Raw genomic sequence first — 20,211 nt, forward strand, 5'->3', positions numbered from 1 at the left:
ATTATTTCCTGCTTTTTTAACTTTTTTTTACTTCCAAGGCATAATAAATACTATAAACTGTGATACTTTAAATTCAAGACAATATTGTTATTAGTGTTCTAATAATGGGTTATATGAAACATAGTTTGTAAATAAAAAATAACGTTTCTTTTCAGTTTTCTCAGTTTACAAAGAAAAAAATAGTTATTATTAATCCATCTACAAAACGTTATTGGCCGAAAAAAAAAATCTGTATTCTTCCTTTGCTGTATGGAAGTTTTTATTTCTACGACCTTTGTCTTTCGTAAAATAAATAATTAATCACAATATTATTATTAAACTAATAATCTGAACGTGTTGTTTAATACTTTATTAACTCTTGAATCTTCTAGTATACCATTTATCAAACTAATAATCTGAACGTATTGTTTAATACTTTAACTCTTGAATTTTCTAGAATACCATTTATCAGACTAATAATCTGAAGGTGTTGTTTAATATTTTAACTCTTGAATATCATAGAATAGTTTTTATCGAGATAATCTTCTTAGGGTTTTGAAGATTTTAGTAATTATTTGGATATTTTACAGTTAATTTTATCAACATAATGTTCTGACGATGTTTAATATTTTCATAGCTCTTTGGATCTCCTGAAACATTTGTTTTTGTCAAGCTAATTCCCTGAATGTGTTTTTTTATATTTACGTAACAAGTAACTCTTTGAATCTGCTAACATATTATGTACATATATATATTGTGGAGCTAATGTTTTCAAGGTGTTGTTTAATATTTTTCTGAGCCTTTGAAGCTTTTCACATGATGTTTTCCTTGTTGATCTTCTGACCGTGTTGCTTGATAATATTGAAACTGTAAAGGTTTAGTTTACTGAATGAACACAACCGATGCAACGATTGAAAAAGGTGTCCATCATTTTTTTTACTGAATTCGTCATGAATATTAATTTCACCCCTACATACCAGCTGGCGTTTAGATTTTACCCTTACGCTACTTACGATACTCTTGACTCCAGCTGTCAATATAAACAGATATATGTTAAACCATTTTTTTTATAACTATACATCGGAGACAACGAACATACAAAGCTAACTCATATACTAGGGGTAGGATTTATAAAGAAAAACAATTTACGTAATAATTTCAAGAAAACTCTAGCCTTAGGCCTCTTTTCGACAAATTCTGAAACTTCCGCTTTCAGAACTGACTTCACACACTTAACTTCCTGTTAATATAGTGTCTCCAGGAAACAAAAAACCTGTTGGAAAAATAGGTGAAAGCCATTGTCTTGCTCAGTCACTATATTAAACGTATAGTTACTACGTGGAGCTGTTTGTTTATGGTATCTGGCACATCTGTAAACACTTAACAGTAATTTTTTAATACAACTTTGATCTAATCTATGACCGTTGAGACAAGACTATCCATTGTATCCTACGTCATTTCCGTTTCTTAGAGAATGTTTCCGTGCTTAACACGAAATATTCTTGCAAAATCGTATTTTACTGACTCTAGATTTTCTGGGACCCAATAAAATGTTGGGTTTTGTTTCTGTAAGTTATGACTTTTTTTCAGTAAGAGATGATGTAGAAAAAAATAAATTACTCATATATATTTTGGATTTGTATTCAGTATGTCATGGCAAAGCAATCTAGACTATTTGAAGAATTTAAATCCGCACAACGTAAAGAGGTTAATAAAAACAAATCAAAGAAAAGTAAGGAAATCACTCTAAAACGTAAAGTTTTATCTAATGACGTTTCTTGCAACTGCTCGTCATCAGGTTTAATATAAAAACATAATTCATGAAAAGTATACTTTAACTTTCTTTCGTTTTGTGCAATTCTAAACAATGGGCTGTTTGTGCTCTTGGAATCGAACTAGCGTTTTAATGTTCTAAATTTAGAAACTTTCATTGACCCACCAGTTTTTCATTTTAATTAATGTACGACTGGAGACAGACAATAAACATTTAACAACGAAAACAAACTTGGTGTGTCTTGGATCTGATATCGTTAGAAACTGGGATTCGATGGGCAGAACAGAGGTAGTCTATTGTGTTGTTTTGTTAGCTAACAAACAACAAAAAATAAAAAACGATAAAAATACTGTACAAATTAAATAATGTATTCCATGTACACAGGGTATTTTTGGTACGTAAAATAGAGTAAATGAGCACACTAAAACAATAGATAAAATATTTGTTTATAAATTTATGTAAATAGTTCGTTCACGTTATTTGGCACTTAGTTTAAGAATATATTTGTGTTCGTTTTGTGAGCTTTTGGTCATGTTTGATGAGGCATATTTGAATAAAAACACTGATAAATGGCTAGGGAGGGGTTGTTTGAATTTAGATAGTGAAAAGTAAGATTTTGATGATATCTTTTTGAAAGATATTCACAGAATCGATTCCTATCTACATGAAGTTTCATCGATGTATAGTTTATTGCATCTGGAACAGATAGTGTAGTAAATGGTACGTGTTGAGATGCACGTAAATTATTTTGTGTAAACATTTTTTTTAAAAAGGTTTACTTGGTTTCTGATATTAAGATTTTTGAATCAGTAATTTTAGAAACATTTATTGCATTTAGAATGAAATGAGGTTTTTTTATAATTTCTACTTCTGAGCGAGCTAGTAAACCTTTGAGGCTTGGTTAACAGTTAGAATAGGTTAGACGCATATTATAAACGAAAATCTTTCTAAGAAGATCGTTAACGAGAACTTTAAAATGTTTGTGGATTATGCGATGTTAAGCAAGTGATGTCATAAATAAAAGTATATAATCTGTAGCTGCTGCTTAGAGTTTGATGTCTAGAATGTCACTATCACCACGGGAAATGTTCAAAGCATCTGACTTGGCAGTGGACAAGATACTTTGAACGGTAACCACTTTATATAGAGAATTCATATAATCTCAGTGCGTTATAGCAAGGTGCTAATTTGACCAAAACGTTAGTTGTTGTTTTTGTTGTAGTTGTCCTTTAAATGAATGCTTTTGAGCGTGAGAATAAGTTCAGGTGCATGAGAATTGGTAGTTCTACATTTGTAACAAAAGTGCGAGTACACACTCTGTATTTTGTCACTTAATAAAGATTGTTCATTCCGTTTTATACTTTTATCTAGTGTCATTATTATGTTTCACATTGAAGCAGTCAAATTAGTGCTTTAATAATACTCTATAGCTGAAATTTTCATAAAATAATTTGCTATTTAGTGGATCGTTCTCCAGGCAGAGAGATGCGAGTTTACAAACATTTCGGGATACGAATTTGGACACAACAAATAGCTGAAGCAAACATACAAGTTCAGCGGACCTATCCTATAACTCAAACGCATATCCAATTTTATCTCCTTTTAAGATGTTTGAAGAACCTTAAGGGATTGAATAAATAAAGTACCGTTAAAAATATAATAAGCTAAATACAGATGTCTTATGACAGACGTAATTCATAAAGATATTTCGCTATCTTAGAAAAAACATTTACTCCATAATAATAAGAAACTCACAAAGATAAGAGTTAAGAGAAAAGCTACACAATGGGCTATTTTTGCTCTGCTCACTAAAGGTATCGAAACCTGATTTATAGCATTATAAGCCCACAGACTTATCACTATGTCACTGAGGGTAGGGGCAAAAATATTCTAGAAATAATGTTTTGTTATCTTGGAAAATTTTTAGTGTATACTGTTACATACGAATATTACAGTGTCATACAGTTTCATGTACTAGCCCTAAAGAAGCAGCAAAGGCGAAGCGTCGGTTAAAATAAAAGTTCACTAATAATTATTTGGAATGTATTTTTTAAAACATTGTACAAATAATGTTTTTAAGAATAGTTTACAAAAATTACTTTAGGTGGTGTTTCCGTAAGTTTATTGTTTAACATTATGGTTCATAAAAATAGGGATGGTGTTAATAGAATTGTCGGGAATTCTGAATTTAAATCTAGTAAACTTTTACAATCTCTTAGTAATTTAAAGGGTGATAAAACTAACGATAGTGGGGTTGCGTTTCTCATTTCATTTTATTACTGGACTACTTGTAAAAGCAAGCTTATTTTCACTGCAGCTAGTTTTGAAAGTTGTAAAATTTTATTTTTTCGATGACGTACATGTACAGTTACAACTTACGTACTCCAACTCACAAGAAAAGAAGAATGGTGTATTAGAGTTAGCACTATTTATTATTGCGCTAAATTTTGATTATGATATATGTATTAGACTGATTTGATCAAAAGTTATAGGCAGTTAAATATTATTAAATTATTCCACTAGTACATTTTTAAATTAATCAAATTATTATTAATACGAATAACTGCAAAATTTATATTTGTGTCTTGTTTAATACAATAAAAGTTCTACAATACCAACTATAATAATACATTATTACTTGCATAAGAAGAACAAACGTAATAACACATTCACCTTCAAGTCGAGTTTGGTGTTTTAGTTAAACATTTATTGTTTTGTTGTTTGTTTTTTCCACTTTAAGCTTTATATTAAAGAGTTGCTCTCCTGAATTCCGTTTGTTCATTTCGACTGACCTTAGTAATCTTTTCAGTTATTGTTGGCTCAGTAAGAGCATATGTTGCCAAAATTTTGATATTGATCTTATTTCAAATTTCTCAGAAATTTGGCCCTATGTTTGTCTTGTATATAATATTCCAAAGTATTTTTCTTGTGATCCTTCTGTTTTAATATTTTACATCATAAGGTTTCAACTTTTTTTTTTCATCCTTTTCATAATGCAAACATTTCAAATTTTAAAAATTAAAACTTTGTTTTAATATCTCTGATGTCAATGATTTCAACTCACCTGTATGTTTTACTAAAATCAGGTAGAATTATCATACAGCCTTTAGTTTTAAGAGCTCTCCAAGTGATTTCTAATCTGCCAGAAGATACATTTTGATTTAACATCAATAGTGTTTGCTGAATTTAACAAATTAATGAAAACATCTCAAAGTTTTTATTAAAATTTTCCCCATTTATATTATCCAACTATTTTTATTTTAAAATGCATTAATAATATAAGTTATTCATAATTGTTAGTATTAAAGCTAATTGAATTTGAGGATGTGTGTATAGACTTGGTGATTACAAGAGATAGTTATCTCTGTTGAAGTCACTATTTATGTCTCAAGTGAAATATTGTTTACAGTTTTTGTCCGCTTGTCTGAAGATGATGAATAATTAGAGAGGGTTCAGAGGAAGGTTACGAGGACAATGTTATGGATGGAAGTTTATAGGTTAAACAGCTGAAGATAACAAGATATTAATTAGAGATGTATATATGTATTTCAATGTCATTAATACAACATTGCCTGAAATATTGTATCAACATCAGTATGTGTTAAAATTAAATATATATATATTTGTGATTAATGCCTTGGTGGTCATACCTGTAACATATTTCCTGTTTTTCTCTTTTATCAACCACTACATGTAGTTTATTATGCACTTTTATGTTTTAAGATATTTTATCTTGTGGAGATCAGTTGTCCTTCAACTTTTATTTTGAGAGAAAATGGTAAGAAGTAAACTTTATTGAACTCTATAATATTATTTGGGTGACAAAGGCATCTGATAATGTTATACTAAGTTATTAAAGCAACAGGAAGAGAAGAGATGGGTTTAAGATTAGTAAGAGATAGGACAGTCTTGAGTAAATATTTTTTCTAACTGGGCATGCAGGTTTAATGTTGAAGTACCAAATGGTTTCTTGTTACTTGTACATAAGAATGCATTCAATTTCATATCAAAGCTGACAAAACAGTTGCTCAAAATGTTGGTGTTAAATGAAAAATAACAGTTGTTATTGGACACAGGTTTTAAAGGATACTATTTTTGTGTAGTGAGACCAATTTCAAAGTCCACTGACTACTAGTTTACAAGTACCATTTTTCTTGCATTTACACTATGTATTTATTACAAAGAATATGGTCTAAAATCTAAATAGCTTTACTAAAACCTGTTAGTATCAATGATGTTTAACATGGTAAGTGACATGAACATTTCTAACTCAAGTTTAACTAATTCATTTGTTTTCTAAGATTTGTGGTGGGGTTTTTAAAGGTTGAGGAGGTTTTCTTACTTCTATATTAAGCTAATCTTAAAAGTCCTCAATAAAGTATTATAGTGTTACCCTTGCACATTATCTAGATCCACCTAAAGTAGATCCCAATATGTGACAAGTGTTCTTTTCTGACTAAAATTTCAGAGGTTCACAACATTTGACATATGGGCTAAAAGATAATAGAAGAAAATGCAAACAAAACTTAAATTTTTCAGAGGAAGAACTATTATGGCTCTCCATTTATCAGTCACATTCCAAGCTGGCCCAACAAAAAAGTTGAGGTGTGTAACTATGGCCTAAATGCTTAGGCATAACAGGTTTACACATAATATGCCAAAGAGATCCTAAAAAGAACTTTTTTTTTATCCTTTAAGCTCTTCTCATTATAACCTGTAAAATGCACTACATAAATGAGTATCTTCCTTAATATTTGCTTCTGAACTAACTGCTCCATATACATAATATTGATCTTTAGAAACTGATAAACAAATTCTAGTCAGAGATTTCCTATCCACTTCATTGCTTTATAAATATTGATTTGATCAGAGAACTTCTATGCCAGAAATGTTTGCCATCCCCCATTAACTCTTGTGCGTACAAACTACTTTGTACTTGGGTCAATTTGAAACAGTTACCTGTGTGTGACTTTCACGTGCTTCTTTATCCCTAATCCTTTGCCCATCATTTACAACTTTTTAAACTAAAATATGCTGTCAGAGATGACTCCATGAAAGTTAAAATAAAAGGGTTAAACCTCTACATTCCAGTGTACTCACTTTGTTATGGTATAATTTGTTTTAGTCTACTGAGTATCAAATCATCCCGTAAGTAGTGTCTAAAAATTTAATACACAAAGTGCATCATTATTTCTGTCTTTGCAGAAGGCTTTAATGATGAAGATATGTATATTGCAGTATGAATTGTTTCAGGCTACTCTGTATAATTTGTTTTAATCTATTCAATATGTTGTAGTATAATTGTTTCAGGCTACTCAGTATAATTTAGTATAATTTGATTTAGTTTACACGGTATATTGTAGTAGAATATGTTTTTATCTACTCAGTATACTGTAGTGTAATTTTTTTTAGTCTGTTCAGTATATTGTAGTATAATATGTTTTAGAGTTCTCAGTACATTGTAGTATAATTTCTTTTGGTGTACTCAGTATATTGTTCTATAATTTATTTTAGTTAACTCAGTATATTGTAGTCTAATTGTTTTAGTCTACTCAGTTTATTATTCTGTAATTTCTTTTACTCAATTCACTAAATTTTAGTATAATTAGTTTTAGTGCAGTCAATACATTGTACTATAATTGTTTTTAGTTTACTCACCATATTCTAGTATCATTGTTTTAGTCTACCCAGTAAGTTGTTCTGTAATTTGTTTTAGTCAACTCAGTATATTGTAGTATAATTTATTTCATTATACTTGACATATTTTTCTTTAATTTTTGTTATTCTACTCGGAATATTGTAGTATAATTTATTTTAGTCTACTCAGCATAATTTGTTTTAGGCTACTCCTCAGTATACTGTAGTATAATTTGTTTCTGAGTACTCAGTAAATTTTAGTATTTCTTAGTCTACTCAGTATATTTTTGCATAATTTGCTTTAATCTGTTTACAATATTCTAGTATGATTTCTTTTAATTTTTTCAGAATATTGTAGCATAATTTGTTTTAGTCTTCTCAGCATATTTTTATATAATTTGTTTTACTCTACTCAGTAATTATAGTATGATATGTTTTAGTCAACTTAATACACTGTAGTATAAATTGTTTTAGTCTACTCAGTATACTTTAGTTTGATTTGTTTTAGTCTACTCAGTATATTGTAGTATAATATGTTTTAGTCTATTCACTATATTTCAGTGTAACTTTTTAGGTCTACTCATTATATTATAGTATAATTTGTATTATTCTACTTAGTATATTTTACTATAATTTGTTTTAGTCTACTCACTATATTATAGTATAAGTTGATTTAGGCTACTCAGTATAATTTAGTATAGTCTACTTAGTATATTGCAGTATAATATGTTTTAGTCTACTCAGTATATTGTAGTATAATTTTTTATTCTGTTTGGTGTATTCTAAAACAATATCTTTTAGAGTACTCAGTATATTGTTGTATGTTTGTTTAGTGTACTCAATACATTGTTGTATAATTGGTTTTTAGTCTACTCAGTATATTGTAGTATGATTTTAGTCTACTTACTATATTGTTCTATAATTTCTTTTAATCAACTCATTAAATTTTAGTACAGTTTGTTTTCCTGTGCTCAGTATATTCCAGTATAATTTGTGTTAGTCTACTCAGTATATTCCAGTATAATTTCTTTCTCTCTACTTAGTATAATTTAGAATAATTTGTTCTTGTCTACTCAGTATATTATAATTTGTTTTAAACCTACCCAGTATATTACAGTATTATTTGGTTTAGTCTACTCAATATGTTGTAATATAATTCTTTTGTCTACTCACTACCTCATAGTATAAATTGTTTCAAGGTACAATGTATATTGCAGTATAATTTGGGTCAGTATTATCAGTATATTGTAATATAATTTTTTAGTCTACTCATTATACTGTTCTATAGTATATTGTAGTATAATTTTTAGTCTACTTATTATACTGTTCTATAATGTTTTAGTCAATTCGTACATTGTAGTATAATTTGTTTTAGTCAACTCAGTATATTGTAGTATAATTTTTCATCTACTGTTATACTGTTCTATAATGTTTTAGTCAATTCGATTACATTGTAGTATAATATGTTTTAGTCTACTAAGAATATTGTTGTGTAATTTGTTTTAGTTCACTTTAAATAACTTAGTATATATTTTTTAGTTTACTCCGTATATTGTTGCATAATTTGTTTTAGTCTGTTAATATATTGTGGTATAATTTGTGTTAGGCTACTTAATAAATTTTAGTATAATTTGTTTTTAGTCTACTCAATATGTTGTATTATATTTTAGTCTATTCAGTATATTTTAGTAGAATTTGTTTTACTCTGCCAAGTAATTGCAGTGTAATAGGTTTTAAGGCAAGTCAGTGCACTGTAGTATAAATTGTTTTAGTATACTCAATGTATTGTTCTGTAATCTGTTTTAGAATACTTAGTATAATTTGTTTTAGTCTACTCAGTATACTGTAGTATAATTTGATTCTGACTTCACATTAAATTTTAGAATAATTTTGTTTACTATACTCAGTATATTTTAATGATTTTTTCACTCTACTCTGTATATTTTAGTATAATTTGTTTTAGTATAGTCCAGATAATGCAGTGTAATTCGTTTTAGCCTATTCAATATATATTGTAGTATAACTTTTTTCTGTTTACTCAGAGTATTGTAGTATATGTTTTAGGCTACTCAGTATAGTGTTGAATATTTTTTTGTCCTTGTCCTCAAATTCCATATCTGCTCTGTGTGGGTTTTATTGCTGCCAGTTTTCCTGTCATGGAATAGTGCACCTTTTAAGGCTCTGTCCTTCAGTCTTGCTTCTGTGCTATCTATGTTGGCTCCTTACTTAGCATATTCTCATACCTTGGGACTGTGCTTCCACATGTACATGGACAACAGGTATCTTTTTGCCATTTCCAAATAGGAGTTGGCCACCTCTACTTATCAGTTTTACTTCTCGAAGCTGTACAGGTGGGATAGTTGATCATTTTGGAAATGTCCTTCCTTTGTCCTCCCCAACACTTCATACATCTGTATGTTTTATTCAACACCTATCTCACTGATGTTATATTTTCTACTCTCAGACTCTATTCTGTGGAGCTGGCTATGTGGACTGACCAGTCTGCTCCTTTACTTCCTAGTGGCAAGATTCTATATAACTGGAATGGTGATCACCTCTGGCACCTGTCATACCCCTTGGAACATTCAAATGCAGTTCATCTATCCAATTGGATACCTTCTTTCTACTCTTGCATGGATGTTAGTACTTAGAGTGTAAGGTTTTGAAGATTGAGTAAACCCATTACAAAACTCCTCATGCACTTTTTGGGTCTTCCATCTTTCCCTCTTGATTGTTCAGATGATCTTCGTAGAATGTTTGTCTTTCTGTCCTGGGTTTTTCCTTATTATAAGGCTGTTGATGACCTAGGTCATTTTAGATTTGTTCACGGTCTTAGGGGTTGAATGCGTGCAAGGGTCTTCCTTCAGATTCCAGATGACACATTGCTGGGTTCCTGGTATTAGGCCACCCTTTGTGTTCATGGAATTTTCTTAGAGGTTTCCTCTGGAGTTTAGGACTTGAGGTGAAGATGGTAGAGTTCCTCATTTTACCCTTGAGAGGATGTCGGTACCCAGCAAGTGAGACTTTGGATGTAGTTGATCTGCTGATTGTTGTCTGTTATGCTCTACCCACTCTACATGTTGGAACATATCTCTTATCCCCCTTCCATTGTTGAATCAAGTGATTCTACTTCTTTTATATCTCTTTGTTGCACCATCCTTTCCCATGCAGATGTGCTCTCTTCTTTTCCACCATGTCTGCTCCTTCTAACCTTATTTCATTTCATAGGGAAGAGATATCTGGCTCAGATGTGGTGCAGTGCCCCTCCTTGGATCTTGCTATCTGTTCTTTTCAATTAAGGGGTGTTCTTTGGATGGTTACAGGGAATATGCCTAAGCTTTCTTCACAATGGTTCTTTCTCTAATTCAGTTTGGGATTCAAACTAATCTTGCGAGCAGAGAAAAAGTATCATGTTGGAAGTTATAATTTTTGTAATTGAAAATGTGTTTCCAATAGGTACTTCCCTCCACTTACACTTCCTGTCCTTCTTCCCCACTTTTTCAGTGTTTTCAATAGGTATTTCCCTCCACTGACACTTCCCATCCTTCCTCCTAACTATTTTTTAGTGTTTCTGATAGGTAATTCCCTCCATTTCCCCAACCATCCTTCCTCCCCACTATTTTTCAGTGTTTCCAATAGGTACTTCCCTCCACTTACACTTCCTGTCCTTCTTCCCCACTATTTTTCAGTGTTTCCAATAGGTACTTCCCTCCACTTACACTTCCTATCCTTCCTCCCAACTATTATTAAGTGCTTGCATTTTTTGCCAAAGTTTGAAGTGAGAGTTCAGTGGAGATGTAAAGAGGGAGCCACATGTGTCATATGATAGTGTTGCTCTCCTGTTGGTGGAAATTTGATGCATAATGATTTACATCAGAGATGTGTTGAAATTTTGGATCCAAACCAAGGGAGGGTAGAAAGCTTATTGCATGAATTTAAAAAGTTTGTAAATTGAAGGCAGCACAAAACAAGAAAATCTAATCATGTCAGGAGAGGGAAGTAGTTATTAGATATTCATTTTCATTCAGGAAAAATATAACATTCATAGGTTAATGTGTAAGTTTATATAAATTTGATACCATTGAGCTCTGATACTATGAAATAGTGGTTATTTCTTTTTAGAATGAAAAATCTCATGAATACCAACTTAGAACCTCACTTTTTGATGCAACAAACAATCAGTTTTTGGTAGATCTTAGAAAAGTCCTTAATTTAAAGCCAATCGAACTTACAATCAACTAACATGGATCATCTTTAATCAGGTATGTAAGTATTGTTTGCCCACTAGAAATATGGAACATAGAGACTGTATAATGCATTACTGCTACTTTCTTAAGCTGTTTGATTAATCAGAGCTCAGCTTTTTTCTAGTGGAATGGCATGGTCTTCTGCTGTGCATTTAAGATATATCAAAACAACTAGGTAAGATTAATACCCTAAAGTGTAATGATGTGTCTAAAAATGTAAAAATGAAAGTTTACTGTTGTATTTTCTACACCATTAGATTATGATCTACACAAGTAGTGTAACACCTTAACACTTTTCTTTCCAGCTGGTCTTACAGTGTATAAACTGTGATATGAAAACATTTCTGTGACATAAGGCTAAAAATCTAATTTTAATATATATGCTAAATTGGTATTTGTAATGTGTCTATATTAAACCCACAAAATTAAAACATCTTTTCATCTATGAGAGAGTAAATTGTGCTCATCTCTTTTTGATGGAACCACCAGTTTGAAATTTTGGGTGAAAATATGATGTGCATTTTTCTAGTTTGTTAGTTTTATATTAAAAAACATTGTGGATAATAGTTCCATATATTTTCTTCCATTGAGATATTTTGTTCTACATATTTTTCATTATTCAGTTCTTTTAGTTTTTCCTTATCCAATTTTTTCTCATTTATCTGTTGTGTTTAACTTGTATTTTTTTGTCTTTTGTCTGCAAAATAGTTTTCCTATTCATCTTGATATGCTTGTTGTTTTGTTTCCAGCTAGCACTTTTATTTATGTTTTCAGATTACTAAAAATTTTAATATAATTCAAAATATAAATAGCTTCACTTGCATAGTCTTCCCTATCACATCCTCTTTCTCTTACAACTAGCTCTGGCATTTTTATATTATTTATAACTAATGGAAATACAGAGCAGTTTTAATCTATTATGATGTATTATTTTATGTTTTAATGTTACAAATAAACAATTTTAAAACACTAAAATTTGTTGTTTTTTAACTGGATACTCAGCTTTGCAGCTTCTTTATGAGCATTCCACTAAAATGCAAATTCTAACTGACAAGGGTCTTTGGGGTGTGTTCCCCACGTCTTGGATTCTTGAAACGAATTTTCATTAACTTCTTTAGTTTTCTATTTTACCCATTTCCTTTGTATCTTCTCATGTTCCTTGGATCATATGGGGCACATCTTTTTTACCTTTGCTAATGTGTGGATTTTCTTCATAACCAATTATTGGGTCACTCAGGTTCTTACACATTTCTCTTCTCTTGTTTTCTTCTTTTCCATTGTTTTTTTTTCCACCTTCTAACTCTTAGCACCTCCACAATCTTGAGGACACATTGTCAGATCTCTTGGTTTTTGATTGTCATATTGTGTCACCTAGACTTCTCTTGTTTACTAATTGTGTCTCTCCATTATCCCTTTGAATCCTCATGACTTACATCCTCCCATTGTACTTTTATGAACCACTTCTAATGATTCTCCTATTTCAGGTGAAAGGAATTATTTTCTCCTGGCCTTTGAATGAAGACATTCCATGTCTTGGACACCTTTCTTTAAATTCCAGTAGCCCTCCCATCACAACATTCCCTTCCATTTGTCCATCATGGTACAGTTTGTAATTTCAGGATATATTCTCAGTGTTTTTTTTATAATTTATTTCAGTCTTCTTAGTATATTGTAGTATAACTTATTCCAGTCTACTCAGTATATTGTAGTATAATTTGTTTTAATCTACTCAACATATTGTTGTATGATTTGCTTCAGCCTATGGCTTTCACTTATTATGTCTTTATCCAAGTCATAAGGGCCTTTGCTTTCCACATCTGTTGTCTCAGCCTTCATTTGAATGCCATTTAAGTTTTTTTAATATATACTTTACACCTTTTTAATGTGCCTCCCTTTTAAAAATCACAGTTCATCTAGTTCAGTTTGAAATTAAAACTGACCATAACATTAAGTAACTCGAAACCGGACTGAAAAGGCCAACTTCAGGTGACTGATGGTTGTTTTGTACTTACCTGTTAGTCTTCCTGGCAAGTTATGATTATTACAGTCACACTACAGAAAATCCTTTACAACTTGAATTACTGTAGTTTTTCTCTTGACGTTGTAGACTAGATGTAAAAATTGGTTGTATGCTATTTATTTAGTTATTTTTTAACTTTGTTTTGTTTTACCTTAAGTTGTTTTTATGAATTTTACTGAATTTACTTTTACCTTTTTACTGGATGTTTGGCACAGATAGCCTAGCTGCTTTGTGCCATAAAACACTAAATCAACCAACCAACCTTCATTTCCATTCATTCTTGTGCACTCCTACTCAATAGACCTTTACTATATTCACATCCATTATCCTTCAAGGAGCTGTTAATCGGGAATATGATCCCTGCTATCTGCCTTCTCCCATATCTTGGCATTATTCTACAACACTTCTTGTCAAGTCCTGTTGCTAGCACCTTATTGACCAGCACTGTCTTGGTTTTCTCTTCTCTACAGACAAGTATCTCTTTGCCTTCCATCTTCAAGGTATCTCTTGCTCTAACTTTCCACATCATTCTTTCATCTGGTAGTATTGTCACTTCATCTTTTATATATAGGATTATCCATTCATTCCTTGATAGCAATTTCTAGTATTGCATTATCATCCATTTGTATTGCTTGCTTCTTCCTGTAATTCTCTCTGTTCCCTGAAACACCACTCTCTGCCTCCAGGTTGTTCTTCTGTTGCTTGTCATTTGACTTCTTTATCAGTCTTTTTGACCAGAGATTGATGATGTACACCTTAGCAGGATATTGTGCATCATTGTCAGCCATCTTTTGACCTTCTTTACTATAGTTTACTCTTTTCTTCTATTACTCTTCTACCGTATTACATTCCTTCCCCCTTTTTCTCTGATTTGGTAATTTGCTTGACTGGAGCTTTCTTGTTGTTCTTTACATTTTCATCCAGATATTATTTGAATTCCTGGCCACTTGTTTGTTATGTCACTTTTCCTTGAAGTCTTCTCTTCTTCTTCTTCTGGGTTTAGGTTGTTGTCATTCTGATATTTATGCCTTATATGCCTCCTGTACATTATTTTACAAATTGTAGTCCCTCTTGTTCTACGAGGGCTGTTAAAAAAATACGCGGACTGACGTCATAAAACAAAATGTACTTTATTTAGAAGTTACAGGTCTGGGACCCCTTCAAAGTACTCTCCTCCCCAACGCACACACTTATTCCAACGGTGTTTCCACTTGTTGAAACAGTCCTGGCACGCTTCTTTGTAATGTCCTCCAGCTCCTTTGTCGCATTTGCCTTAATCTCGGAATCGTCTCAAATCTTCTTCCTTTCAAGGGTCTTTTGAGTTTGGAGAACAAGAAAAAATCGCAAGGAGCAAGGTCAGGTGAGTAGGGGAGGTGGGGAAGAACAGTGATCGAGTGTTTGGCCAAAAACTCACGAGTTCTGAGGCACAAATTTCGCAGCAACGCGGTGCATCTTCAATTTTTGGTCAAAATCTCGTAACAAGATCCAACTGATATCCCACACTCTTCAGCAAGCTCCCTGACAGTCAGACGTCAATTTGCCCGCACCAGGGTATTGATTTTGTCGACATGTGGGTCGTCAGTTGACGTGGAAGGACGTCCAGGACGCCATCATCTTCAATGGACTGTCAACCATCCTTAAAACGTTCATGCCACTTGAAACATGCCGTACACTTCATAGCAACATCACCGTAAGCCGTGTTAAGCATAGCAAAAGTTTCAGTTGCAGATTGTCCAAGTTTAACACAAAATTTCACAGCAAGTCGTTGCTCCTTCAGGTCATTCATTCTGAAATCCGCCAAACGAAAAAATCGCACTTCACTTAAAACCACGTAGCTAATACACAAATGAAGATATCTGCAATTGGGAAATGGCGTCGTAATCAGCTGATCTGTGCGAACCTAGTGACACCAAGCGGATTCCCCTGGAACCAACTGGAGCCGCGCAATTCAAACAGTCCGCGTATTTTTTGAACAGACCTCGTATAACACACTTTCCTTCCCTGCACGTGGGAAGCTCTTCTGTCATTTTTTCAACCAGAGTGATTTTGTGCCCCATTTTGGGTTGTTCATATTCATCTGTTCTTGCTGTGTGGCCCTTTCTTATCCAGGGATCTTTTGTTCACTACTTTTATCAGGTCATTTATTCTTCCCTAAGGGATGACATTTTCAGATTATATCATGTTACTTCTCATAATATTTGTTCTTTACTCACTCTGTTATTTCATGGTGGGAATTGGATAAGATTTTAAAGACAGAGAGATGGGCAACATCTAACGTACCTTCTTCATCATCTGACAGTTTCATATCCATTTCAACTTTTCCATCTAGTCACCATTATCCATTTTACATGCATATTTTAATGGTGTGAGTACTTAATTTATTTCTTTGCCTACTTTTAATAAAAGTCTCATCTCTACTTTGAAACCCACCCAGTATCTATTGTTGCCTCACAGAGCATATATGTTTATACTTTCTGTTGATTACCATGGGAAAAGCTAGCACTGGATGAAAAGCTTGTTCAGTTTCCTGATTCATGCATGATGACTTTTCAAAATACTTCACTTTCTTTAGTAAATGACCTTTGCTTTGCTAAGGTCGAGTTGTGTGCAGCCACTTTTTTCAAAGCATCAATCTACCTCCAGTTCTAAGAGTGGAACACAGAAGACCCTTTCCTACACATAAATCAGGTATCCCCTGCTTTCAGGCTTCAGGATCTAGGGTAGTTGACTTGGAGAATCCTTCATTAGTTGTGCAGTTCTTTTAACATCTGAGTGGGTAGCATAATGCAGTGGACAGTAGGGCAGGGATGACCAAGTTAGTATAGAGTAGGGCCCCACCTATTTTATTACATCAATTTCCTGTTGGTTTCTACAAATTTCTACTAGGAGGCAGTAAGGGGCCTAACTCTTCTTCTCCTGTAAAGTGTACAATGGAACACATACCAAACCGTACAGTCCAATTAATTCTCTAGCCATGTCACACCTCATGTCTATCTAGCTTGTTGTTTGTAAATGCTTAGTTTGTCATATAAATTTTCCCAAACCCATGGCACTTTCACACATTTTTTTCTTCCTGCTCTAATAATCCAATCCAAGCACAAAGTACTGTCTGAGAAAGATGCAATTTCTCATGAATGGTGTCACTTTAGTAATCCCTCATTACTGGGGGTCATGCTGTATAAGCTGTCCCCTTTTGTTTCTCTTCTCTGAATGGAGATCATGTAGGTTTTCTGTTTTTTCAACAGTCCTTTCACCCATCACTGTGCAATTCTGGCTACTGTGTGCAGAGAAATAATTTCATAAGTTAACATTTTCACAACCTGAACATTTATATTTGATAGATACCAACCTGTTTGAACACCTTTTCACTATTTCTCCTCATTGCTGGTGTATGTTATTCTCACCTCATGAAGGATTGATGTTAATTTTCATTACAGGTGCTTATAAAAGTGTGATGTTCATGGAGGATTTGTCACATTACTTTTGGTGGAGAACAATTACTGCATGACTATCACATTATGTACTAAAATGTTCACATCTGATTTATGTGAGAGATGGTTGTATGTGCAAAATCTCAACAACAGGCACTTGAGGAGTAGCTATTGTGTGAAGAGAGGTATCTATCTATCTGGGAGAAATACACTTGATAAGTGTATAGGGAATGTATACATTGTCCTCATGTAGTAGTGCATTTTGTCTTAAAGTTTAGATGTAAATTGCTACTGCTTTATAGTAAACTTGTTAAATATTGTCTCTGCAAATCTGATATTTTAAATAGCTGAAAGTAAACGTTTAAAAATATTCAACACTATGCAAGTCAAGTCAGGTGAGTTTTGAGCTTATTGATAAACCAGCATTTAAAAATAATCTTGTACATTTCCATCTGGTTTTAGTTTCTTGCATTTGTATGTATGTACTTTAGAATGTTTATGTACGTGTAGCAAGATTGGAAATTGTTAAATTGATGATGAACTATGCAGTAATTAAACCAGATGCTATCTTTTGTATTATTAGAAATATTCTTTATGTTGTATGTACACTTTGAAGAATAATGTTATTTTGGTGACAAATGATAAAGTAATTAAATTACATAGCAACATTCTCTTTGATTAGAAATTATTATTTCTTTTGCAGAGTATTTATGTCTGTGTAGAAACCTTGAGGTTGATGTTACCTTAGTGGTAATGCTTGTAGGAATTAAACCAGACAAACAGATATCTGTATCATGGGGATTTATTTTAAACTGTTTTCATCCTTCCCAAGCTGAGTGGTATACCAACTCCTTTACAAAAGCAGGTTTTGTTGTTGTTGTTCTTAAAACACGTTTTTTTCTATAAAGTGCTCAGGTTAACAGATTTCTTGAAATGTAAACTATTCATTTATGTACCATTAAATACTTCTCAGTTAGAGCTAAAGGAGATTTTTTGTTCTGTAAGAGAAATGGAAAAGTGTCTTGTGTCATATAACTATATTTTGTCTAAGTCTTCCCTCAGTAAACTTTATGAAACATCAACTTGTGTCATATCTTAGCTAGATCTGTAGTTGGTTTTGAATTTGTCCTAAGGTTTTGTTAATTTCTTGTTATTTTTAAACTCTACATTTTCATGATATGATAAATCATGTATCACAGATATTATTGCTTTATGGCATATATTTTGACAATGCTTATTAATCTGATCATTAGACAATATTTTATTCTTTAAACAATCTTGTGTGGAAATTGCATATAGAACACAACTTTTAAATTATTAAAGAACACACTTGTGATTGTTTAATGTCAACCTTCTATACAGAAAGTTATCTATATCTTCAGTGTTGTTAAAGAATGAAGTTTTACCAGCATTAAGAATTCTTTAACCATTTTAATGCTTTTCTCTAAATTTTACCAATTTAGTTACCACTTGTTTAATTAACATACTCATCTGACTCTACTGAATAAAAAACAAGCTTTACTCTTTTTGTCTCAGTGCAAATATTTTCATGAAAGGAACTATTTAAAACAAAGTCACTAATATTTAAACCCATGACTGCAATTTGAACTTTCTCTTGACATCTACCACCTTATGAAAGTGATACATTTTTCACTGCAAGTATAAAACATTAACAAATATAGTTAGTTAGTTATTTCAGTTCCTGTATCCTAAAATACAGGATGTCCAAAAACCTGAACAACTAATAAAAGCTTTATTTCAACAAGCCTACAAACCTAAGAAATAAACAAATTGCCACATGCTATAGCCGGAATCAACGTTATTAGATAGCAAAAACAAACCCAGTATTATCAAATATAAAACAATGGCCAGTAAATACCAATCCACAAATCTCTCCTTAGTTCTATCTGTACATGAAAAACATTTCTATTAGATGTCAAACACTGTTACTTCTTTCTCTAACTTAATTCCCAACATTCTAAGTTTACTAAAACATCCTTTAACCATAATTTAAAGTATGTGTGCTCACTGACTTCCATACTAATTACTGATATAGTTAATATTCTGTAAAATTATTATCATTGTAATATTACTGATATGGTTAATATTCTGTAAAATTATTATTATCATTGTATAATTACTGATATGGTTAATATTCTGTAAAATTAATATTATCATTGTAATAATTACTGATATGGTTAATGTTATGTAAAATTATTATCATTGTACTGATTACTGATATGGTTAATATTGTGTAAAATTATTATCATCATTGTACTAATCACTGATATGATTAATATTCTATAAAATTATTATTCTTATCATTGTAATAATTACTGATATGGTTAATATTCTGTAAAATTATTATTATTATCTTTCTACTAATTACTGATATGGTTAATATTCTGTAAAAATTATTATTATCTTTCTACTAATTACTGATATGGTTAATATTCTGTAAAATTATTATCATTGTATTAATTACTGATATGGTTAATATTCTGTAAAATTATTATCATTGTATTAATTACTGATATGGTTAATATTCTGTAAAATTATTATTATTATCATTGTAATAATTACTGATATGGTTAATATTCTATAAAATTACTTTATTATTATTGTCATTGTACTAATTACTGATATGGTTAATATTCTATAAAATTACTTTATTATTATTATCATTGTACTAATTACTGATATGGTTAATGTTCCCTAAAATTAACAATTTTCTTTTCTAAACGGTCTTTTTATAGTTTTTGCATTAGTGCAAGAGAAGTTTTGTGATAACTTAATATACCTTTGAACTTGTCATAATTATTTACCTATACCAACTCAAAACTAGACTCTTAATAAACCAGTTACGTAAGTGGCCTGACCTTTCACTAACTCATTACAGTGGTCATGTGAACATTTACTTTATCAAAATTTTAGTGAAGTTAAAGAGCTGACCGACTTTTTAGCTGAACATATTTGTTTTACAACTAATTGCGTATTATTAAATTGACACTAACTTACCTTAGCTGATCCTGTCTATTTTACAAGTAAATACATACTATTAACCTGATACCAACTTCTCATAGCTGATCGGGTTTATTTTACAAGTAAATACGTAAAAACTTA

The 20,211-nt window shown here is 31.5% G+C and overlaps 1 long non-coding RNA gene across 1 annotated transcript; it reads left to right on the top strand.

The window, feature by feature from the left end:
* Positions 1–3,164: 3,164 nt before the first annotated feature.
* On the top strand, positions 3,165–5,382 carry LOC143239248 (uncharacterized). Its single transcript, XR_013021078.1, has 2 exons — positions 3,165–4,171; positions 5,163–5,382. It is a non-coding gene; the product is annotated as an uncharacterized LOC143239248 (long non-coding RNA).
* The last annotated feature ends 14,829 nt before the right edge of the window (positions 5,383–20,211 follow it).

This window comes from Tachypleus tridentatus, chromosome 13 (assembly GCF_004210375.1).
Source record: "Tachypleus tridentatus isolate NWPU-2018 chromosome 13, ASM421037v1, whole genome shotgun sequence".
Lineage (NCBI taxonomy): Eukaryota > Metazoa > Arthropoda > Merostomata > Xiphosura > Limulidae > Tachypleus > Tachypleus tridentatus.